This window comes from Uranotaenia lowii, chromosome 2 (genome assembly GCF_029784155.1).
Source record: "Uranotaenia lowii strain MFRU-FL chromosome 2, ASM2978415v1, whole genome shotgun sequence".
Lineage (NCBI taxonomy): Eukaryota > Metazoa > Arthropoda > Insecta > Diptera > Culicidae > Uranotaenia > Uranotaenia lowii.
In genome coordinates, this window is record NC_073692.1 from 318,069,329 (window position 1) to 318,095,300 (window position 25,972).

Sequence of the window (25,972 nt, forward strand, 5' to 3'; positions counted from 1 at the left end):
ATGAATTTTCATTGATCAAAGATTATCTTCAAGCTAAAAATTAAGCTGTATTTGTATAAAATTGGTTTTCATATTGAAAAAAAAAGACATTTACCGTCTTAGCCGATTAAGGTTTTAAAGACTGTAAAAATAATTCAAAACTGCTTAGTTATTCAAAAACAAAGTTTCAAACTAATGTTTTTAATTTTAATCGTGTTGATAAGAGTAGAAATTAAATCTGATTTGAACCGCCAACATTTTCTCCTACTTTAATTTCTAAATATTTTGTGGTTGAAAAGAATAACGTTATTATTTGCTAATTTATAGAGATACAAAAAGATTTTCTCTAAAAAAGATCCATGAAAATCAACTGTGGGGTGCAGTTTAGGACACCCCTCCCCCCCCTCTTTGATGAAAACAATGAACAACTGTCAAGAGAAATGCAGAATTTAGGTGAGATTAGTTCGGAAACTTATAAATTGGCATTTAATGTTAAAATCCGGACTTTCACTTCCTATCCACAGAACTTTGTATTACTTGAATCATTAAATAAAAAGGTTTAACTTTTAAAACTTGTTTTCGAAAGTTGGGATCTAAAATAAATTCCAAACTTTATTTTGAAATAACTCAAAGTTGAACCATCTAAAATTTTTTATACATACTCTTTATGCATGACTTGTTCAAGTAAAACTGATATGAGAAAATGTGTCATTCCCCCCCCACCCCCCCACCACCATGTTTAATTTTTTTTATCTATATCTTATTTGCATTCACGTTACAAATATCTATAATATAAAAAATCTGTGTATATGACACCGCTACTCACGGGCAAGTTTCACTTAATCAGGATATTCGTATTTTGCAAGGAAGCTTCTTGTAAAAAAAAATTAATCATTTTTATCCTTTTTCGTTTCTGAACTATGCTTTGAAGTAAGGTTTAGATTGAAGTTGTTTGTTGACCAAAATTTCATTGTTGTATATCGAAGCTTTGTTAAAATGTTGAAATGCAATCTATCTTTTTCCCAGCAGAAAAAAAATACACAAAAAGTACACAAAAAATCGCAAACTTTGCATAAAAGTAGCTTGCGAATGAAACAAAAAATCTCTAGCATTCGAGTTGAGCTCCTCTCTTTACTTTCGCACAATATTTGCCAATATTCAAAACATGACAAAACGACACCACCTTGGCGGAATTGTGTCGAATACTATTTCCCTACATTTTATTTCTAACATTTCCTCTGCAGCCAGAAATGTATTTGATTATTCTGACAACATTCGAGGCAATATAGGCAGGAACGATGATGGTTGCAAACATGATTGAACAAATAGGGGGTGTCTTCATAAATGCTTGATGCACGATTTGTTCTCGAACTTCATTGCTTACCACCGAAAGCCTTCCCACTGATATTTTTTATGTTCCAAAAAAATGTTATGAACATTCGAAAAAAAAACATTTTAAGGGTGAATCGTCACATTTCCTGTTTGAAGCGTCTTGTAGCAAATATTGCCACCAAGTGGAATTTAAACTTCTCGGAATGATCCAGTCACGTGCGAAAATCATTCATAGTCGAGGGAGACCGGAAAAAAACCTCCAAGATATGGTGGTAGGTAAATAAAGCTCTATCATTTTATGGCATCCCTTCTCTTTTCAGAGCCAAGAATATTTTTTGCCTCAGGTGGGGAAATGATTTACTTACCGGTAATGTTGGGTGACAGTTGACAGTTATTGGAAGATTCTGCCCCGAAGTCGTCGTTGCCACCATATTGCAAATGACAGCTTGAATGGACGGAATTTAATGCATCGCATGGGTACTTGGGGGTTTCTGGGAGCAAAAAGCGTGCTTGAATACAAGAAGTAGAAGTAGAAAGTAGAAGATTCTTAAGGATTTTTTGAGGAATTTTTACCAAAAATCATTAGCAATAAAGTGCTTTAACCGTCTTTATTAAGGATATCAGAATTTTTTCAGCAAATATCCATGCCGGACAAATCCAGAATATTTTATCTAAAAACCTCTTAAATCTGGGCATTTCAGGTTTAGGGTCTAACACTTTCAAAAAATCGTTTTTTTTATTTTCTTATTGTAAAACATCTCAAGAATGTTGTGTCAAATTTTCAAGTCAATTGAAGCAAAACTGTAGAAATTATAGGCCTTTATCTCCTCCTATCTAATACTGCAAGAAAGCAAGAGCAGAAACTTCAAACGCGTTTTTCTCGAAAGCACATTTTTAAAGTCCGTGGACATCTTCATTTGAAAACTACTCAAACGATTCTTTTCAAAATTCGACATATAAAATACCAGACCCCAACGTTTTTTCTTTATTTTTTTAACTTTGGGGAGATTTTAGAGATAAAAAATGGCGGATTTTTTCGTGAAAAATCGTAGTTTTTATATCAAACAGCCACAAAAATTTCATAAAAAAAATTTCTAATTTAAAAATTCTTTGGGGTCCAGAAAAACATGTATTAAAAATATTTTGTTCTGATTTTTTGACTTCAGATGATTCTGTGCTGAGTGCTGAGTGCTCCGTCACCGGCTCATTTTTCAATATTTTTCTATTTCTTTTGAAAGTCAATTCAATGGCTCAGAATCTTCCATGTATTTCATTTCTCAAATTAAACATATATTTTGAAAATTTACATTCAATGAAGCTAATTAAAAAACAAATCTATTCAAAAAAGTCAATTTCAGATTTGAGACGTTAAAAAAAATATTGAAAAATAAAATGGAATCGGATTAACAATTCACAGAAAATATATTAACGTAGAGTTTAAATTCACAATTAGAGTTCGAAAAAATTCAAAATAAAACCTAGGATTCAGCTGCTGATTAAGGCATTTAAATTTGATTGAGGATCAATATTTTGACTCAGTTTTTAAAATAAGATATCAGATAAGAAATGCATATTCAGAATCCAGATTGAGATTTCAAGATTAGATTCTCATCCATATAGTCAGGGGCATAGGAAAAACTGCCTTTTAGGTGGAGCGTGGGGGGGGGAGGGGGGGGGGCTTGGTGTTTAAATTTTTCCACGTCATTTTGGCTTGGAAAATGCATGCATAAAGAATATTAAAAAAATGATACTTTAATTATCTCATTAGTCGGGATGAAGTCCTTTCATACTTAAAGTTATTGAAAACATCATTACTTTCGATAATAAGTTCTTAAAGTTTCCAGTTTCTTAAGCTTTAAAAACTACATTTGGAAGAAAAACTTGTTTGGAGTTCAAATCAGTTTTATTTTCAATTCTTGTGAACTCGATACATTCAGATTTCAGTTTAAATACTTGTTTTTGAAATATTTACAATTTAAATAATTTCAAACAACACACCAATAAAATTTAAATTTCCTTCTGAAAATTTCTTAATCTTTCAATAGGAACTATTTTATCAACAATAATAATAATTTTATTTTAACTTTAAGAATTTATTCAATTGTTAAATTTCAGCAAAAAAAAAATGATAATGATTAAAATTTTTCACAGAACGCAATCTTGAAAAAGAATCCAGATCTTTTTTTTTTTTCACCGGTTTTGTTTTTTTTAGCAAAATTTTGAATTTTATTTCCAAATTTGAATTCTGCATCTTGAACCTGAATAAAAATTTAGAATTAATGGTTTAAAAACGATTTCTGAATAAAAAAGTTTCCAAGAAACTTCCCCAATAATAATTTACCAAAAATTACATTTTATTACAAAATCGTTAACCAGAAATCTCTTATTTGAATTATGAATCTTGAATTTTCTTAATATATTCCATCTTGAATAATTTATAAGTAATTCAACTAGTGAATCTGAAATTAAATTTCAGTTGGTGGGTCACCATTATTTTTTTTTTTTTTATGTTTCAATTTTTCATAACAATTTAGAAAAAAATATTTAAAATTCAAATTTAAAAAATGGGTTGTTTTTCTAAATATGTTCTTTGAATATCCCGGCAATATGAGTATCGAACAAGCAAAATGAATCTAATTTTTGTTTTAAATACTTAACCAAGATTCATTTTCCAAGTCCAAATTTTGATTCAAACTGAATATCAAGAATTATTATTTGGACTCTGATTCCACAATCTGATCAGCAACAAATTAATTGTTAATTTAAAAAAAAATAGAAATCGGAACATCGGAATCCAAGCATTCTATTGCAAACTTCACATCTCAAAATTTGGTTAATATCCAGGAAAATTTTAAAATTCTTCAATTAAAATAAAGGAGGAGAAATCTCGAAAAATTGCATTTTTTCATCGTAACACATCAGCCTGTTTATTTGTATAAACTTTGCTCAAAAATCTGTTATGAACGCAAAATACATAATTGTAATCACTCAATTTAAATTTTCCTTAGATTCTTCAAATAAGGTTAAAACATTCGAAAAAAATCCAGGCAATCTGGCAGCTTCAGTGAGTCTTATCTAGGCCAGTCAGATTATACTGTTTTATCCGGGTTTTTCCGGATATTTAAATACAAAAATTTATAAACTCTGAACTGGCCTGGTTGCCCGGATAAAATTGGCAAAAATCCGGTATTTTCCCCAGATTTACTCCCTTTATTTGCCAAATAAAAAAAAATTTGTTTTGTAATTTTCCAGAACGAAATTTTATAAGCAAATTTTAGAAAAATAATCATGAAAGCCTAAATTCAATAAAATCTACTGTTTGCTTTCGGTAAAAAAATGATCCTGAATTTGGACTTAATTTTCCCAGATTTTGCCCGGATTTTTGGTCGACAATTTCCCAATCAAATGCCGGGTTTTTTTAGGTTTTAAGATAGAGTAGCTAGGATTTCTCCGACCCGGATACGTGCTGAAAAATTCTGGCAATCTAAGTTCTTAGACCTTTCAATTAGATTAGAAAATTCGATATTCGCGACGAAAGACTGTACCCAAAATTCATGCACCAACTCCTTTTGTAAATAACTCTTCATGGCGTTTTTCGAGTACAGTCTTTAAACATCTATCAACAAGTGAGAAATGTTTTGAAAAACTTAAGAAAAATTGTGGACCTGAGATAAGATTTCGAGGCTTCGGTCTTAGTTCTAAGTCGAGATTGTTACGCTTAATTCACTTTAGTAGTCCAACAAAATTTGATTAATAATTTCAAATGAATCTGAGTCTGATTCTAAGTCTGAATCTGAGTCTAAGCCTGAGTTTGAGTCGAAAACTAAGTCTGAGTCTAAGTTTAAGCTTGAGTCTGAGTCTCAGTCTTAGTCTTAGTCTGATGCTGAGTCTGAGTCTTAGTCTGAATTTGAGTCTGTGTCTAAGTCTGAGTCTGAGTTTTAGGTTGAGTCTGAATCCGAGTCTGAGTTTGAGTTTGAATCTGAATCTGAGTTTGTGTTTGTGTCTGAATTTGAGTTTGTGTCTTAGTCTGAGTCGTCTAAGCCTGAGTCTGAGTCTGAATTTTAGACTGAGTCTGAGTTTTAGTTTGAGTCTGAATCTGACTCTAAGTCTGAATCTGAGTTAAATCTGAGTTTGAGTCTGGTCTGAGTCTGGATCTGAATCTGAGTCTGAGTCTGAGTCTCGGTTTGAGTTTGAGTTTGAGTTTGAGTTTGAGTTTGAGTTTGAGTTTGAGTTTGAGTTTGAGTTTGAGTTTGAGTTTGAGTTTGAGTTTGAGTTTGAGTTTGAGTCTGAGTCTGAGTCTGAGTCTGAGTCTGAGTCTGAGTCTGAGTCTGAGTCTGAGTCTGAGTCTGAGTCTATGAATAAGCCTGAGTCTGAATTTTTGACTGAGTCTGAGTTTAAGTTTCAGCCTGAATCTGAGTCTGAGTCTGAGTATCAATATAAATCTGAGTGTGAGTCTGAGTATGAGTTCGAAACTGAGTCTAAGTCTGAGTCTGAGTCTGCGTCTGGGTTTTGATCTGAATCTGACTCTAAGTCTGAATCTCAGTTAAATCTGAGTTTGAGTGTGAGTCTGAGTCTGAATCTGAATCTTAATCTGAGCCTGAGCCTGAGACTAAGTCTGAGTCTGAGTTTGAGTTTGAGTTTAAGTTTGGGTCTGAGATTGAGTCTGAGTTTGAGTTTGAGTCTGAGTTTGAGTCTGAGTCTAAGTCTGACTCTGAGTTTGAGTCTGAGTTTGATTTTGAGTTTGGGTCTGAGATTGAATCTGAGTCTGAGTCTGAGTCTGAATCTAAGCCTGAGTCTGAGTTTGAGTTTGAGCTTGGGTCTGAGATTAAGTCTGAGTTTGAGTCTGAATCTGAGCCTGAGTCTGAGTCTGAGTTTGAATCTGAGTCTGAGTTTGTGATTGAATCTGAATCTTAATCTGAATCTGAATCTTATTCTGAGTCTGAGTCTGAATCGAGTTTAGAATCTGAGTTTGAATCTGCGTCTGAGTGTGAGTCTGAGTCTGAGTCTGGGTCTAAGTCGGAATATAAGTCTGAGTCTGAGTGTGATTTTGAGTCATTTTTGTAATTTTTGTCTTTTTTGTAATTTCTGTAATTTTTGTAATTTTTGTAATTTCTGTAATTTTTGTAATTATTGTTATTTTCGTAATTTTTGTGATTTTTGTAATTTTTGTAATTTTTGTAATTTTTGTAATTTTTGTCATTTTTGTCATTTTTGTCATTTTTGTCATTTTTGTCATTTTTGTCATTTTTGTCATTTTTGTCATTTTTGTCATTTTTGTCATTTTTGTCATTTTTGTCATTTTTGTCATTTTTGTCATTTTTGTCATTTTGCCATTTTTGTCATTTTTGTAATTTTTGTAATTTTTGTAATTTTTGTAATTTTTGTAATTTTTGTAATTTTGTAATTTTTGTATTTTTGTCATTTTTGTCATTTTTGTCATTTTTGTCATTTTTGTCATTTTTGTCATTTTTGTCATTTTTGTCATTTTTGTCATTTTTGTCATTTTTGTCATTTTTGTCATTTTTGTCATTTTTGTCATTTTTGTCATTTTTGTCATTTTTGTCATTTTTGTCATTTTTGTCATTTTTGTCATTTTTGTCATTTTTGTCATTTTTGTCATTTTTGTCATTTTTGTCATTTTTGTCATTTTTGTCATTTTTGTCATTTTTGTCATTTTTGTCATTTTTGTCATTTTTGTCATTTTTGTCATTTTTGTCATTTTTGTCATTTTTGTCATTTTTGTCATTTTTGTCATTTTTGTCATTTTTGTCATTTTTGTCATTTTTGTCATTTTTGTCATTTTTGTCATTTTTGTCATTTTTGTCATTTTTGTCATTTTTGTCATTTTTGTCATTTTTGTCATTTTTGTCATTTTTGTCATTTTTGTCATTTTTGTCATTTTTGTCATTTTTGTCATTTTTGTCATTTTTGTCATTTTTGTCATTTTTGTCATTTTTGTCATTTTTGTCATTTTTGTCATTTTTGTCATTTTTGTCATTTTTGTCATTTTTGTCATTTTTGTCATTTTTGTCATTTTTGTCATTTTTGTCATTTTTGTCATTTTTGTCATTTTTGTCATTTTTGTCATTTTTGTCATTTTTGTCATTTTTGTCATTTTTGTCATTTTTGTCATTTTTGTCATTTTTGTCATTTTTGTCATTTTTGTCATTTTTGTCATTTTTGTCATTTTTGTCATTTTTGTCATTTTTGTCATTTTTGTCATTTTTGTCATTTTTGTCATTTTTGTCATTTTTGTCATTTTTGTCATTTTTTGTCATTTTTGTCATTTTTGTCATTTTTGTCATTTTTGTCATTTTTGTCATTTTTGTCATTTTTGTCATTTTTGTCATTTTTGTCATTTTTGTCATTTTTTGTCAATTTTGTCATTTTTGTCATTTTTTTCATTTTTGTCATTTTTGTCATTTTTGTCATTTTTGTCAATTTTGTCATTTTTGTCATTTTTGTCATTTTTGTCATTTTTGTCATTTTTGTCATTTTTGTCATTTTTGTCATTTTTGTCATTTTTGTCATTTTTGTCATTTTTGTCATTTTTGTCATTTTTATCATTTTCGTCATTTTTGTCATTTTTGTCATTTTTGTCATTTTTGTCATTTTTGTCATTTTTGTCATTTTTGTCATTTTTGTCATTTTTGTCATTTTTGTCATATTTGTCATTTTTGTCATTAAACGAAACGATAAAACCATTTCTAAGCTTAATTTTGGAATTTTAAAGCCAATCCTATCGGTATTTTTCGTTTTATTGCATGAACTTGTTGCCACTTTAAGTCCAATTCAAGTTCAAGTGAACATGAATTTTTTAGCAAGGTTTTATTTTTTATTTTCTCCGTTCTCAGAAATGCGGTATTGCTCTTCCGAGGATTTAGCGTAAGAAAAAATAACCGATTCCATCTCTCTGTCACAAATGGAGGTTCGCAGTTTACTTTAAAAGCCATCTTCAATCTTCATCCGGAAAAGCCCACCTGACGCAACTTCTGCTGGCAACGAAAGCCGGCAAGACGACGGTCGCAATTCTTGCTGCAAAAAAACCACTCTGACGAGAAGCGATTTTCCGCATATGATACACTCCCCGTCTTGGGAAGTTGTATCTTCATACCTATACCCTCAAATTCAAACTCAGACTTCAGGAAGTAACTTGGAGAAAAATGAAGTGTGTTGCCTCAAAAGTATAATACACACATTTCTGGCATTCGGAACGTGTGCTTCAGATATCGGAAAGTGGAATATCGAGTGAGGATGCGAATATGGGAAAGTTTAGCCCCGAGAAGATGCTTCCTGTTGGCAAACATTGAAGCAACATACCCACTCATTCATCCCCCCTTTCCACCATACGGTTTTTCTACCGGTCTTCCACACCCGGAGAGGGAATGTGTTTTTCTTTTTAAACGACTTGTTTGTACTTATCTTCGTTACATGTTTGCCACGTGCTTTCATGCGAGCATCAGCAAACGAGAAGAGTAGGGAACAACTTAGGCATACGTTCTTCATACATTTTCCTACAAGATGGGAACGTTTGGGTGCGCGCCATCTTGGGCGTTCGTCATCTTCGGAATCGGAAGGAAGAACGAGCCATGCGAAGACCTACTTAATTCTGCATGATGCGGGGGCCAAAAGACAGTTGCTCGCTACATTTCGCTGATGATGATGAGCAACAGCAGCAAGACGGGGCAGGAAATCTGATGGAACGTAAACAAATTATGAAGTTTCTTGGCAGTCTATTTGAGTTGGAGTTCACATTATTGAATTTGTTCCCGGAAAACATATTATTTGCGTGCTTTAAGTGTAAGGTGAATTTTGCTGACGCTTGAAGAAGCAAGTCCTGCAAAAATCAAAATGTTAAACTTGACTATTTCGAATTTACCCGAAATCTAAATACGTATAAATAATAAAAAAAACGGAGAAGTCTATAGATAAAGTTGGTCAAAAAATGGGAAAAATCATCTCAAAAAAGTTCAAGCAAGCATTTTGCTCCGATTTCAATTTGAACAACGGTCACAAGATTACCTTGACCATCGACCATTCTGATAAAGCGAGAATTATCCTTAATATTTTTTTATTAGATTCCACGACCTCATCGATGCTCGGAATTAAAACAAACGATCCGGCATTAGCATATCTTTGCCGCGCTCGTAAAAACATATCTAATTGAAATAAATTGTCATACCGGGGCCATTTTTCGTTTCGAATAGAGGCCAACAGAAATTGTGTTGACGCGACGACAGCCAGCCAGCCACTTGGCAAGTCAGCCGGCGCAATAAAAACGGAAAGAAACAATAAACCCAGCCAGAAATTTTCCAACTAATCCCAAATTTAACGACCATATTCCATCACAAGCTGGTCAATCCATCAGTCAGTTGCCCTGTAAGTTGACCAACCGGGGAAAATTTTACAATTCAGTCCAATGGACCCACACGAACGAAACCTCAAGTAGTAAGGGGGGATGAACGATGAACGAAAGCCTCAGCCGCGCGCGGCCGGGCAAGTGAAGTCATTTTCTGCTGCAGCCGCCCTTTCGGGGTTCGTGAAATTTGCGCTATAAAACGAAAGCTTTTACTACCCCAGTTTGTAGTTCTACATGAGGGCCGGCCACCCTTCTTCTATTTCCTCTGTTGGCTGGTGGTCATACCGAAAAAATAACGACACATTGCACATTAAACTCATTTAGCATTGAGAATTAGGAAAATATGTGTCCCTGACACGCGATTTCATGTTAGTTAAAAAGAAGGGGGAGGCTTGGCCCTCAGTTAGAGTATAGTTGACATTCACATACAACCTTCCCTCTCTCTCTTTCTTTGGAAGACGAACGAAGGTTCCCATCCGAGAGCGCATTCCCTAAACAACAAGGACACGGAATCTCGTGTCACGATATTATTTTGGTATTCTTCTTCTCCATCCTTGCTCCATTCACTCTTGTAATATGGGTGATTTTTCCCCCGAATATGAGGAATGGGGCAACACGACCACTTGGCTGCTGTTAATAAATCATACCGCTCTGAAGGGTATGTTTTGACGAAGCACCCGTTTTACTAAGCCTTTTCTTGTTACATAGCTTCGTGGTTGTCACGTAAGCAGCTGCCCATTGCTGCCCGTTGACGGCTGGTGAAAATTGTTTCATTTTCCACACGAGATGTGTTTTCAGGTTGAGAATGTAATGAATATTTCACTGCTCAGTAAAAAAGGCAGAAAAGAAAAAATTGAAATAATTTTTGTTCAAATTTTTGCACATGTTTAGAGATTTCTTATCTTCTGTTTAGAATAGAAACTGCATATCGAATGTTTCAATTCAACAAGTTGAGGCAACAAGATCAAATTTTTGCTCGTTTCGTTAATCTTGAAATACGAAAATCCTTGCGCTACTGGTGATCACACTTCACTAAAAAATAGGTTGTCTTTCAACAGTAATATGCAATAGAAGGCTTACTGTTTTTAAAAGTGAGTAAGTGGAACGCCCCCCATGAGATTCCAAAAATGCCAAGCGAAATATTTTTCGTTAAACTTCAAATTTGAAATGCCTAATCAAATTTTGATGGACAACTAAAATTAGTCAATAGTAACAATAACGATTCTGAACTTAGTCCAAAACCTCTAAATCTCTTCCCAGGTCCCAAATTTTACAACAGTTATTCAAAAAAAAATTTCTCTTGTTGATACTAATTTAGTCCCGAATATTAAATTATAAAAATTAAACTCCAAACAGCCTTACTTACTCCAAAAAGGCAGACTAAGCTTGAAGGATTGCTAAGATTTGTGCGATTTTTTTCAATTTTCTTACAAAATTGAACAACATTTAAACAAAGATCTCCAAGTATCAAGATAGTCGGGCTTTTGTTTTCTCGAACAAATCGTTTGCGTCACCTCCAAAATGTTAATGATGCTGCTGCCCTGCGAGATGGGATCCAAGCTTTGCAGCTTTCCACACAAGAATTGCAGCTTTTCATTCAAGCTTTGAGTGGAAGCACATCATTACACCAATACTATGAAAATCAAGCGTAACTTCACTCACACTATGTTTATGTTTATATTGTTTACAACAAAGCAATTTGCAATTGAAAAATCTGAAACAATTTCAACATTTGGAATTTTCGTTCTAATTTACAAGTTCAGTTACATAAATAATAGAAAAAAATTATATTGAAACCCATAAATTCTGAATCAAGTAAGAGATTTCCGGTTAAGTTCTGATAAAATTTCGCTTTTTGGTTGCAAATTCATAGCAAATATTATTTGAAATATAAATTCAGATTTTGAACTTAGACTCACAATGCAGAAATCAGACTTGGAATTAAAATTTAAAATTCGTTTTCAGATAGTCAAGACTAAAATATTAATATGAGAATTATTATTATTATTATTATTATTATTATTATTATTATTTATTCATCTGACAACAGGGTCTACATGAAAACTTAAAAACTATTTAACTAAAATTATACAATTCAAGCAGTTTTTAAAAAAGCAAAGTGATCTTTAAATTTCATGTAGAAGTTGGGAACGTATAGCGGAAGAGGATAGATTGTAATCGAAGCATTCATAGTATTCATTAAACGTTGCGCACATTGCCCGGATGGATTCGTATTGTCCGTACTCCGTCCGGTGAAAGTTTAACCGCAGCGGTTCTCTGGATCGAAGAGTTCTCGGGATAACATTAACGTTGACTTTTTCAAGTATTGCGGGGGAGTCAATTTCGCCCAGCAAAACTTTCGTGATGAACATAGTTTTCAGTAAGTTCCGTCTCTGGTTCTAAGTTTTCATCCCTAATAAGTCGCAGCGAGATCCATATGGTGGGAGCTGCAACGGGTCTCTCCATGGCAAAAGACGAAGAGCAAAACGGGTAAATTTTCTCTGAATGGCTTCCAGACGGTTTATCCAGACTGCAGCATATGGGCTCCAAACAGTGACGCAGTTTTCCAGCTGCGAACGCACAAGTGAACAGAACAGCACCTTCAAGCAATGAGGGTCTTTAAACTCCTTACCAATCCTCATGATGAAACCTAAGTTCCTGTTTGCTTTAACAATAGTGCTGTGATAGTGGTTTACGAAAGTCATTTTAGTGTCTAGCAGGACACCAAGATCTTTGATCGACGTGACACGTTCCAAGCTGTAGTTTTCAATAGTGTAGCTCCAGTTCAATGGCGTCTTGCTACGCGTGAACGATATAACCGAACACTTTGAGGTACTTATTGTCAACAAGTTCCGTCGACACCACGTTTCAAACATGTTGATCATAAGTTGCAGCTTCAGGCAATCTTCAACGGATTTGATTTCCAAGAAAATTTTTGAATCATCTGCATACAATAATCGACATTTTGGGGGTAGAACGAAGCACACGTCGTTGAAGTACACTGCATATAAAAGTGGGCCCATGTTGCTTCCTTGAGGAACACCGGAAACGTTGCAGAACGAATGAGATTCATTATTTCCAATTTTGACTTTGAGCCTTCGATTCATTAAATACGACTCCATCCATTGTACAAACGCAGGCGTAGCCCCTATTCTACTCAACTTGGCTAATAAGATGCGATGGTTCACTCGTTCAAAAGCCGCCTTAAGATCAGTGTAAACAGTGTCGATCTGGATTCCCTTTTCCATGTTTCGAATGCAGTAGGAAGTGAATTCAATTAAATTTGTGCTCGTTGAACGACCTGGATAAAAACCATGTTGATCCGTGGATAAATATTGCTTAACGCTCCGGAACATAAAATCGCTGATCAAAATCTCAAGAAGTTTCGAGCCAGCACAAAGAGAAGTGATTCCTCGGTAGTTTGATATTTCTCGTTTATCGCCTTTTTTGAAAACGGGGAACTTGAAGGATTGTTTCCATTTTGCAGGGAAAGTTGACAGAGATGTTGATTTGTTGAAAATCAGCGCAAGAGGAAGACATAAGGAGTCAGCACATCTTTTTAAGACAATTGTTGGTATTCCATCTGGTCCAGGTGAGGAAGAGCATTTCAATTTTTTGGTGGCATTTTTAATGTCTTCTTCAGAAAATGTAGGACAGTGCAAACGCATAATGTCCTGCGGACAGTTCATAATAGCAAGATCTATTTCCTCAGAGGTTACTGTGGCATTCGTAAAAGCGCTGGAGAAATGACTGACGAACATGTTGCAAATATCGGCCGCTGAGCTAGTAGCTGGACATCCCTCTAAATACATGGAACGGGGTAAGCCGGTCTCGTTACGTTTTGATCTTACAAAGTTCCAGAAACCTTTAGGCTTTCGTTTGAGTTTATCTTCGGTTCGTTGTATGTAAGCGTTATACAAAAATCGGTTGTAACCACGATATTTTCGGCAAGCTGCAATGTAAACCATTTTAGTAAAACTGTTTCGGTACAGTGAGTATTGCCGAAGTGCTCTCGAACGATGGTTTTTCAAAATTTGCAGGCATCTATTAGACCAAGGAGGATTTTTTCTAGGGTGTGGGGCTGGAACAAACTGACGGAAATGTTGTAGTACAATCTCAATGAAAAATTCTAGCATTTGGTTGACATCGGACATCTCAAACAGGATCGACCAATCGACTAGACTAAAGGCTTCGTTTAATGCTTCAAAATTAGTTTTTGAAAAGTCAAACTCTCGAACGTTTTGCTCATTCACAAATTGGATTACTGGTGAACATTTCAGGTGAACCTGAAATGGTGGGTGAAATTTGTCGACACAAGTCAGTGGCTCGAAAACTTCCTCGATGTTGATATCGGGGAGAGAGGTATCGTTCACAAAAAGCAAGTCTAGCGTGTTTCCGTGAGAGTTTTTCATTGTTATCATTTGTTGCATGTTAAGTTGTGCGGTTCAATCGATAAGAAGACTACTGGAAAGGGAGAATGAAAGTCCATTCGAACTAGGAATCGCGCCCTTCGTCACAGTTGACCGAGTCCACGTTATATCTCGCTGGTTATAATCGCCAAACAGCAGATTGTAATCGATAGGATGGGTTGAGTTGCTGATGGTGAAGGCTGAGTCGATATGCTTTTTTATCAGGGTACTAGAAGCTGCGAGATCTGGGCTGATGTATGCAACTCCTATACATATGTTTCGTGGCGAGCATTGAATAGAGACCCACAAATGTTCAACATCTTCGTCTATTAGTGTAGACATCTTCCAGGAAGTAAATTTCTTCAAGACGGCTATTAAAACTCCACCACCTCTTGATTTACCAGTACTGATGGGGTCCCGATCTCTTCTGTAAACCTCGTAGTGATCTCCAAAAAGTTGCGCATTCGGAATCTCATTATTTAACCACGTCTCCGTTAAAACAAACACGTCGTATTCGATGTCAGCAGCAGCGATAAAACAGTCATCAAGTTTGGTGCGCAGACCTCGAACGTTCTGGTAGTAGATTTTTACCAGTGCGTCAGGGTTGGTTTCACAATAAACGGTTCTCGGTGAAATATCTCCGGACGAAGTAGGTTGTGCTGATTCCTGGAAGATCGACTCTGGACAAAAAACTATGCTGCGTGTAGGTTCATCATCAATTGGTGTTCGAATTTCCACATTACGAGTTATGTTTGTCTGGAAATTATTAGAACTGCTTTCCGGGTGTGTGGGATCTAAAGGAGCTTCGACTGAACATATACCATTCTTTAGCTTACCTGAGGAAACAGGAAGATTTACCGAAGAATGGCAAGGTGACACGAGCTGCTGTGGTGTGACCGTCGAATAGCATGGTGTAGAATAGGACGATGATTGCTACGTAGCGTAATCTATCTGACGTTTGGCTAATTCCAATCGCTCCTTATAGATGGGACAATCCCAACTCCAAGCTGAGTGATTCCAAATCTCACGATTATCATCTGACTTAGACTGCGATCTCATTAAACAGTTAACCCAGTTGAAAATATTGCTTTCGCATTCACGGACTAAATGTGCACCGGCACAATTCGGCCAACAGATTTTGTTCTGGCATGCGCTGGCTTTGTGACCGTAACTGGAGCAGTTGTAACAACGTTGTACATTGACTTCCTCTAAAATTCGGCATCGATCCCATCCTATATTAACAAATTTCTGTTTGATGAAAAACTCGAAGGTGGCTGGGTTAACTTCGATGATTGCTGACATAGGGTTATTAGTTTGTCGGTAGCTTTTCAACAGGCGGATTATTGTAAGTTCTGCGTTAGAGGGAACCGTGATTTGTTTTCTTATCCTTTCTATTAATGTGCTCTCATCTACATCCGTGGAGAAACCAACGATCTTCAGTCGAGGTCGGAGTGGTTTTAGAGTATCGATTTCAAATTTATCAGCTAGTGTTTGTTTCGCAAAAGAAGCAAGTTTTTCCACAAATTCTCTGGTTTCGCATCGAATGGCTATAATTCCATTATTTCTTACGTGGAAATCTTTAACTGCGTACTCGACAGGATCTAGATGCTTCTTGATGCAGTTTTGGGTCTCGTTGGGATCTGCAGCTAGTTTCGGTTTAAACAGGATAGTTTGGCTGACTTGATCAAGCTTTTTTGAATTTGTGAATTTAGTTGCCGCACTTTTCGGTGGAACCCGAAGAACAGATCCAGTCGGTGTTTTTGGGGTTTTAGAAGCAGAAGGGTTTGTATTGCGTTTCCTGGACCTAAGTTGACGACCTTCGTTGATTTTAATAGATGGGGTGGTAAAAATTGATCCGGCATATTCATTTCCGTTTTCAACTACTTCGGCGAATGTTTTTTTGAGCGCAACATCTGTTCGTTGGATATCTGTGATCTGAGTTTGACTGTGTATCTCAGTATGGTTTCTCTTCATATTTTCAACTACCGCTTCAATGCGATCAGAGAGATGCTTATCAAAATTAGATAACTGGTTCTTAATTTGATCTGAGAGGTCTCGTTTGAAATCAACAAATTGGGTACTCAATGATTCCACTCTCTCGGTTAGGTACTCACACTTCTTGTTGACTTCATTTATACAGTTCAGCTTTTTTCGGCAGTCGAAGCACAAATATTTTAAACCAGGGTTCTCACGTATAGCTTTGCAGGCAGCAGAGTTGAGCTCCGAGCATTTTTTATGCAGTATTTGGTGGCAACCGCCAAAGCAGTAGACGCGATCGTTTTCTGGTGTGATCACCTGGATACACACACTGCATGTGACCGAGGTCATGTTGCACAAAGAACAGCCCTATACGGGCTTAGTGTTAGTGCAATCTTCAAACTGTTTGTTTTACGTTTTCCCGCCGTAGATCGTGACTTTTAGGAATTCTAAAGTGAAAATCAGAAATTCCTGTACCTAATGATACCGCACTGCAGCCTCGATTCACAATATTCCAGTTAGCAGGTATAGTAAACAATGCATTACAAATTTTAGATACTATTTGGGTACTGTTTGTTTTGTAAATGGCTATATTTTATAAAGACGAAGAACAGCACACGTCTGGCTGACTCCATAGCACTCTTAAGAATTCATTAAGAAGAATTTCATTAAGAATTCAAATTCAAGAAGATCGCAGTTTCATAACTTTGATTTTGATTCAAAACTAAATTCTTAAATGCATTCATAGTAAGTTTAAAACACAAACCAGGTGAAAATCACAAATATAGAATAAGATCTAGAATAATTTCGAGAAATTTGTTTTCCGAGAAAAATATTTGAAAAGTTTATTCACAGGAGCTTGAAACTTTAATCTGAATAATTCTTTAGATGGTACCTTCTTTTTTCCCATATTCTTTGTGTACTCATTGTTCAAGCAAAAATGTTATAAGAAAAAAAAATCATCAAAAAATGAGCCGGTTCTTTCTTCGGCCTTGGTTGGGACTAATCCATTCGGCCTTACTACTAATCGGCCTGATGACAATTCGGCCATTGAGCCTAGTGACCATTCAGCTTAACATCTTTTAGGCTCTGCTTAGTTTCGGCCTGACAGCCATAGGCGGAAACAAATACAAAAAGTACTTTAAAATGAGCGTTTGATAAAAGTGATTTTACCACTTAGTAGTGATGAGTGAAGTATTAAATTAATTTTTGTTATTTTCATTTAAGAGATGTTCCCAAGTAAACAAAAGTACCCTAAAACAGGCTCTTAAAAGCTTATTCAGCTTTGTTCAACAAATGAATAGCATTCTATTAAGTTTAAATTCAAGTTTTTGACGATTTTTTCAAAGTCTATAGTTGAAACTGAGTAGAAGGCTATTCAGCCTCGGCATGAGACCTCTAATAAAAAAATTTAAGAAAAACTGAATCAAAATTTTCCTTGCTTTGGTTTTCTATACCTTTTTATTCTAATTGAATGTTGCTAAGAACAAGTTATATATCAACTCGAGAAATGCATATTATTTGAACCAGAACCATCGAGGTGAGAACTGAACACGCTAACTCTTTATCATGACCAATTCTTAAATTGGTGTTATTTTATACATCAATTTAAAGTAAATTTGAAATTATCACCTATTTAAAGCAGGCTAAATAGAAAAATGTTAACATTCGTACTTATTTACCAAAAAATGAATCATCTTTTTTTTTTAACAAATTACGCGGAATTGAAGTTGAACGTGTGTGATTTTAAGTTTTATGTTGTTTTTTTTTTGTGATGCATATTTTTTTACTTTCTGCTGCCAATTTTAGTTTTAAAAACGAAGAGTGCTTTCATGTGAATCCAAACAATTTCAGCTATATATATATTTGTGGAACTGTTTCTACTATAGAAAATGGAAAGAAAAATGTCTGGACAAGTTGAAACAGGATAAAAAATAGGTCGTTTTACTAATTACTTCCCTTTGTGTCGCAAAACTTTTAGCACAAGAATCTAAACCGAACCAATAATCGCAGTTCTTCAAAATGGCTCTAGAATCAAACGATTGGGCTGCAAAATTTTTGAATATCCTCAGCGGGAAAAATAAAATTTCAAGCCCAGCTTATATTGAAAAATAAATTACTACTAGTTGTGAGAAGTTAAATCGATACTAGTCGTTGGTTATGTGAGCTAGGTGCAAAAGGTTTCCCTGCTAGAACTTTAACAAATATAATTATTGTTCAATGAAGAATATCAACGAATAGTCATACTGGACTTGCGGTTTAGTTTGTTAAATTTGAAAAACAATGTGAATTAACTATCTGTGGTTTTTATCCGTTGTTCGTATATTCGTTGTTCTTATATTCTGTTATTAATTCATGTGCTTAATCTTAACGTCAAACTAAAAACTTTAAATATTATACTTTACGACATTTTTGACAAAATTATGCATTGAGTTGTATAGAAGTTCCACATGGAACCAAAAAGTGAATAAGAAGTTCTGCTTTGAACCAAAATGTTTCTTAAGTACCACTTGAAAAAATAAAAGGTTAGAAGGGTTAAAAAATTTAAAAAAAATCAAAGTTTTCAGTTTTTTATGGAATTCAGACAGAGCTTAAACATGCAAGGTGTTTTTGAAATAGTTTTCAGTCATTTGAAATGAAACAGTGTTGTAGAACATACTTAATTAAAATATTTAGACTGAAACGAGATATATCTATTGAAAATAATTAATTATATAATTAATTCATGCTTGTGATGGCTCAAATCATTAAAACTCAAAAAAAAATGGAACCAATCTGTGGAATTTGGTAGAAGCAATTATATTGTACTGGCAAATCCGGTTCTATTTTCCATTTATATGATAAACAAATACTAATTTTATGCTCTACCAAATTTAACAGATAAGTTCCATTAATTTTTTTGAAGCTGAAATGATTTAAAAAAATGAATTTAAATGTCTTTTAATAAAACAAAATGTTTAAAAGAAAACTGCAACACTTTATTTATCAATTAAATGTTTTCAACGTTTTTTCTATAAGTAAAATAGGTAATTTTTGTATAAAAAGTGTATTTTCAATCATTAGAATCTCTACTAGCTCCAACGATTTCCCCGCTAATTTGAAATGGAAATGGTTCCACTTATCATCAGAAATAATCACAAAAAAGAGGGGTGTTGCAAAAATGTGCAATTTTCGATGGAGGAGCCATACAAAATTGCCAATAAAATACACTAAATGCTTTCTATAGAGCTTCAGCAACTTTTAAACCCATCGTAATGTATGAGACAATTGAAGATCGTGGCTTATAACAACTTTGTTTCAAAGACAGCGAACCTTTTTATCCAATCAACAAAGTGTCAGGTTAAAAAACTGTTTTTTCATGAGATTTTTTTTACTTCGACTGTAACTCCTGAGGAGGATGTTGACGTATTCAACAAACTTATGTGTTTTGATCAGATAAACAACTTTGTCGAAGACATCAAAGCCCTAATTTGAAAAACAAAAAAGTTAGCATTTTTACCTCGCCTTGGCAAAAAATTTTATACTAGAATATGCTCCATTTAAAACTGAACAATGTTGCTAAAGACATCAAATGTCTTTCTCTTCATCTCTAAGCGCTATTAATTTCGTACAACTAGATTGATGTTCTACACCAATGCACTGTGCACTGGAGCACTGGAAGGAGAGTGGGGTACGAAATATTCTTAAAAATTTTCCTTGTTTAGAAATTCCCCCGCACCCCAAATTTAATTCCAATTGCTTGATTAATTTCTGAGCAATACTAAAAAAATTGTATTAAAATCCCCTTACACCCTTTGTTTCACCGTACTGGAAAAAGGGGGGCGCTCTCAAAGTATCATCAAAACATTTCCCGTTACCAAATGCACTGCCATGCCAAATTTGGTATTATTTGCATTATCAGTTCTCGAGTTATTCAATTTTTTTTTGTTTGGGAGGCCCCCTCCCCCTTTCCAGAGAGTGAAGGGGGGTCTCAAACTGTTATAGACACCTTTCCTGGTCCTCAAAAACCCTTCGTGCCAAGTTTTGCGCTAATCGGTTAAGTAGTTTCCGAGTCTATAGAGAACAGACAGACAGACAGAAAATCATCTTTAGATTCTCTCAGCCAAAAAGGGTATAAATTTACAAAAGCTGTTTTTGAGAACTTGATCTTCTATGTTTTTGTTTTGCTTGTTTTCCTTAAATTTTTTCGCAAGTTTCAAATTTCGATCAATTTAAAAAATTTGAAGGTAAATTTAAAAAAATCTGGAATATTCAAGGATATTAAAGATTGAAATTAAGATATCAAGAATCATTTTTCATAAAAAACAAACAAATAAATTATACTACTATACTTATCTTTGGCTCCAAACGCCTTATAAGTATTTCAATATATGAAGTTTCATTGAACCATCGAATTTTTTTCTTACAAATTTATTCCACAACCAACAACAAACAAACCTTTCACATCTCATTTCTGAGTTTACCATATCTAACGTACATACCTTGTCCTACGTTTAACTTTTTACGTCTCTTGGTCTATCATCTCAACTCTCACCTTTCAGGTCTCAAGTTTACTCCTTACGTTTTATATATTTTTTTATATATGCTTTTTTTATGCCGCAATTCTCATTAACGTTCAAAATATCACGTCATCTTCTCACGATATCGTTTCTCACATCTCATTGCGTCTCACGTGTGAAACGTTATATGTCAAATCTCATCTTACCTTCTTGCTCCCCGCGGTTATATGTTTCATTTAAAAAATCTAACCTCCGAAGCATTACGTTCCACTTCTCACATCTCGTGCTCAACTTTTCCCGTCTCACTACACGGTTCGAATTTCACCTTACAAAGTCCCGCATATTCTGTCTGGCATCTCTTATCCAGCATCTCAATTTTCACATCTCATATCTTATTATCTAAAGTTTCCTTCTCTCACATCACGCGTCTCACATTTCAGGTTTCATCTTCTCTCCTCATAAGTCTCGCATTGATTATCTCACGTCTCATCTTTTCGTGTTTCATTTCTTACTGGTTACTTTTGGATATTCGATAGAAACTTTCACTTCTCTTCATATCTTAGTATTTTAAACTTTGATTAACACAGTTCATGAAAAAAAACCAGAAGATGATTTTGTGGGAAAGAAAAACTTTGTTAATTAAGAATTAAAAGTTAATGATTCATTCCTTTTTTTTGTATTACTTGAGGTAAGTATTTTAAGAGTTGTAAATATCCAAGTTAAAATTTAATTGACAGATGAAGTTTTCCAAAAAAAATCTGCCGAGAATAGGCATTCTCAATTAGTTTCATTGGGTTTGAATTTTTCATCTGGTTCTGAAGTTTTTATGGCGTGTTTTTTTTTGCTTTAAAAATTGAATCAACATACAGAATTTAAACTTTATTTCGTGATTTCAAAATTCTTTTCATATTTTTTATTGTTTATGTCCAAGTACAGTAGTTTATCGATTGTATTACTGTTCAATTTTTTCAATACTCGCCATATTCACGCTCGATTTTATCAAGGTTCTTGTTTTGATTTTATCACTCTTTTTTTTTCAAAAGTATTAAAAATCATACAAAACCTATTTTCAGTATCTTGAAATCAATAAAAGACACGAAACACGTTTGTCCTTCGTATTTTGATGGTTCTTGGTATGATACATGAGTTTTTCATAATGTGAAAATGTCATTGAATTGTTGATTCCTCTTCTGGAATAAGTGTCTGAAATCATCATTCGAATTCAAAAAACGTTAAAATTTATTCAATTAATTATCTCAAATTCTCAAATTTGTGGAAAAACGGTTGATTTGGTGTTCTTTTCAACTTGTGATTGGTTTTTCAACAATATGGAAATGCAAGGATTATCATAAAAGATTTAAAACTTTTTGAGTTTCGCCAAATTCACGGTTTCGCCATTATCACTTTAATTTTTTTAAACGTTATAAAATCGAAAAACTTATGTTTTTCTATTTTTCAATTTCTTTTCATTACAGTCATTGCCATTTCTGTTTAGCTGTTGAATTTGCAAAATATTTAACATTAAAGCTACTTACCTAAATACGTCATTTTCGACAAACACTAAATAACTAAACACTGTAGCCTGCCTCTCAAATGTACATAGATGATTCTAACTCTCGGCAGCCGACGTTGGCTCGAAAACCTGCAACGAAAAACCCGAAAAAGCATAGGTTAATTTAATAAAATTTCAATTCTGCCATTTAAACACATTTTCAACTCCCACTCGAAAAAGCGCTTGATGGTGCCAAATTCTAAAAGCAGAACACGAAAACGGAAGGACCAAGGACGAAGAACGACATCCTGATGCTGCAGCCCTGTTGATAATGTTGTTTGCAAACAATCCTTTTTCTATGCTCATTTTGTCGAGACACCCTCAATTCTTCCTGGACGACGACTACGATGTTTTACCCCCGAAATGGCCTAGGTAAATTTTCCGGGAACCGTTTGAGAGCACGAAAAAAAGTCGGCCCGTCTATCGCATTCGAACGATCCGTGCCAAAAAGGCCGACCGGAAAGGGGTGGACAAATTTTGGCACATTGCTGCGAATTTGCAGAGAAAGGACGAAGGATTTTATTTGAAGAACTTGCAGGACCTCACTTTTTGACAAAAAAAAAACGAATTTAAATGCCCTTTAGGATTTTTTATACATTCAACGGTAAAACAACCTTCATTAATACACTTTCTTAACGATTTTCTCAATTATTTTGTTTTTTTGGTAATTTTTGTGTTACTTCATTTGTTTACTTCCAATTTTCAATTGATTTTTCAGGGAAGTAAAGATTATGAATAAAACAGTAACCACTTTTAAGTTGACTGATATAAAAACTTTGGTCTTGAATTTCAAAATAAAAACAGACATTTCGAAAACAAGAAACGACTATCACTGAAACCCACATGTGATCTTTGAGAAGAAAATGTCAAGTGAGACCAATTTTCCCGGGTGTCTCGTCAAAAGATCCAGCTTCATTGAGTCTGAGAACATCACAAAGGAGTAGTCTGCCAAAGTTAAGGTGAAACTTTTTGGGACCGAAAATACCATCTTCACTTAGCGCCCTCTGCCTAGGGAAAAAAGGTCACCTCTACTTTTGGCAACCGATTTCTGCTAAGTGGCTTTCCGGTGACATTTTTCTCCATGGTGTGCCAAAATGAGAAGCTTTCTTGGAAGGACGGCCTGTGAAAATGTTACTCGACGAAAGTAGGTTTTTGGGGTAAATTGAAAGTTTAGCCTGTTTTTTGTCAACCTTCGTCTACATCCACTTCAGTAAAGTTTTCCCGATAATTGTGTCTGCTAAAGAAATTGGTCTAAATAGGAGGTTGGTTTTTGTACGGTCCCAAATGATTTTTGGTCTGGAAGAAATTTGCTGGCTTAGGTTGACGAAATCGATAAAAAAACAGTCGTTACAAGTCGTTCGTTTCTAAATTTAGATGAAAAAATAACACTTTTAGAGATGGTTTATTAAAGAATGCACAGTCAGGCACTGATTTCAAGTTTGTAAACAAGTATCTAGATTTTACTTATAGCTGTTTTAAATGGCCCAAAAACTACCAGAAGTTTGAGAATTTATGTTCAAAATATCTAAAACTCACTTCAAAGTTTTTTAATGACTGGGCTCTGCAAAAGTTTCACAAAACTGATTTCAGGTTTTTGGTTTGAATACAAAAAAAAAGTATATAAAAAAAAAATCGGAAATTGTGATTAAATTTTAACATTTAATCATTAAAATTTTTAAACCTCATATTTGAAATTGAACTTATCGAAATAAATATGTTTTCCATGAAAGAATGGTTAATTTAAATAAAACTCAGAAGATTTGCTCCGAATTATTAGTTTTAAGGTTTCTAATATTCGGATATAAACTTTTTTGATGCAGCCTAATTTTTAAATTAATAATTTTATTTTGTTTAAGACAAAGTTATTTTAATCGCATAAATTTTAAGGCACGTAGGATTCAACGGACAGAAAATCTTTAAAAACTTATCATTTTTTTTTTAAATTTCAACCTGACTTGACTCTACAAGTTGACTCAACTTCTTAATTTGAAATTGATGTTGTTATCTTCTCTGGAAATTAAATTTGTCACAATTGTTTACGTCTCTAAATTTAGAGAAAAAGCGTTAAAAAAATTAATAGCAATAATAAAATGGTTTTCAAGAAATGTTTTTGTATCAAAGGTTTGGTCATTAAACCCCTCCATGAGGCTCCAGAAACAGCAAGCGAGATTCGATGATTGAGTAAGGGAATTTTAATCAGCTCTGGATTTTTAATTTCAAATGACATCAAACTCATTTCGGAAGTTCAGGTTACTTAAATCAAAATTGTATTTCTGTCTTCATATTTGCGATTTTGTATCCAGTTTTGAATTCTTGATCTACAGTTCGAATCATCATTTGAAATTAGAAATAAAGTGCTGCTTCGAAATCCTGGGTCGAATTAGATTTCGAATTTCATTGCATTTAGAAACTCATAATTATTTTTAATTGTAAGGTAATAATTTCTAAAGTTTGAAAAAAGAAAATAAGAATCCATTTTGAATTTTTGTTTCATATTCAGATTCAAAGATTTTTAACTTAATTACATAGGTAATAAGCAGAATTCAAACTTACAATCCATGGAAACGGCGATCCAAAATTGAAAAATCAAAATCAGATACATGATTCAAAATTCATAATCAAATTTAGATTTGCAGGTCCGATAAATTGAAGCGCAAAATGTCAGAATTTCAATATTTAATAGAGCCCTGAAGGGATTGAGGGCTATGATATAAATTTCACATCTTGGTTTATATTTCAAATTCTGATCATGAATATGTGCTCAGAAATCGTTTGTTTTTTGCTCATTTAAGAAATCGTTTTGAAATTTGGCGAAGATTCGTGATTGAAATTTTGAATTCAGGGTAATAATTTAGATTCATAATTACACTAGTTTACAGCATTTTTGAACTCAATAAACTGAAGGTCATTTCCAATGTGAAATCGGGCGCTGAATCTGAAAATGAAATTCAAAAAAATCTCAGTAGAGTTGAGTTATGCTCCAAATATGAAATTTCGAAAAAATTAAAAAAGTTCTTGTACTTAGATTAAAATATCTCGGACGACATAACAGTAATTTGAAATCCCTCTTTTGCATAATGAAGGTGAAATAGTTTTCTATCGATCATCTGAACACTGTTTTTGCGTTTGACCAACAGTATTGCTGATATTAGTGACTTTATGAGAAAAAATAGAAAATTTTGTTTCAACGAAAGTTTTAGACTCGATGGCAGCATTTAAAAAATCCGAATTTCTTTTGCGCTTAAATGTCAATTTAAAACAAAGATTTCAAGTTGTTATTTATCAAAATCGGTTGAAAATAGAAGATGTTATGGCTACTTTGCCATAACTGAAGTTTTTGATGTTTTTAATAATTTAACGAACCGCAGTACACTTATCATAATATAGGAAGAATGAAACATGATAAATCTCACTCGCTCCAAGTCAAAATTATTTATTATTTGTAAATTATTTATTATTGAAGATCACTTTTCATGTGAAATTGGGCGCTGAATCTCAAAATTAAATTAAAAAAAAAATCAGTAGAACAGTTTATGAGTTATGGTCCAAATATGAAATTTTAGAGAAATTAAATAATGGAAGAAGAGGCAGGCCCATAAACTCGTGGCGGCGAAGCCTAGCCGCTGAAATTCGAACTGTCGACGAGAGTCTTGACTGGGACCAGGTGAAGACGCTGGCTCCGGATCGTCAACAGTGGAGGTCTTTTACCACGGCCCTATGCACCGGAGGATCGGCGCGGGATCATTAAGTTAAGTAAGTAAATAATGGAATCTAATCTGAATAAAATCAATAAAGAATCTATTTCTAAAAATGCTATGTTTTTATGAGTTCCGTCATACAATAATGAAAATATGTGCGAACTAGT

General features: G+C 33.9%; 1 protein-coding gene across 2 annotated transcripts in view; it reads right to left on the reverse strand.

Annotated features, from left to right (window-relative positions):
- The window catches only part of LOC129742500 (nyctalopin-like), a 470,518-nt gene that overhangs the window by 391,283 nt on the left and 53,263 nt on the right, over positions 1–25,972 (reverse strand). For both annotated transcript variants that reach the window (XM_055734402.1, XM_055734401.1), the window contains exon 2: positions 22,091–22,197. The gene's annotated coding sequence lies outside the window, so the exon portion shown is untranslated. The remainder of the gene's footprint in view (positions 1–22,090; positions 22,198–25,972) is intronic.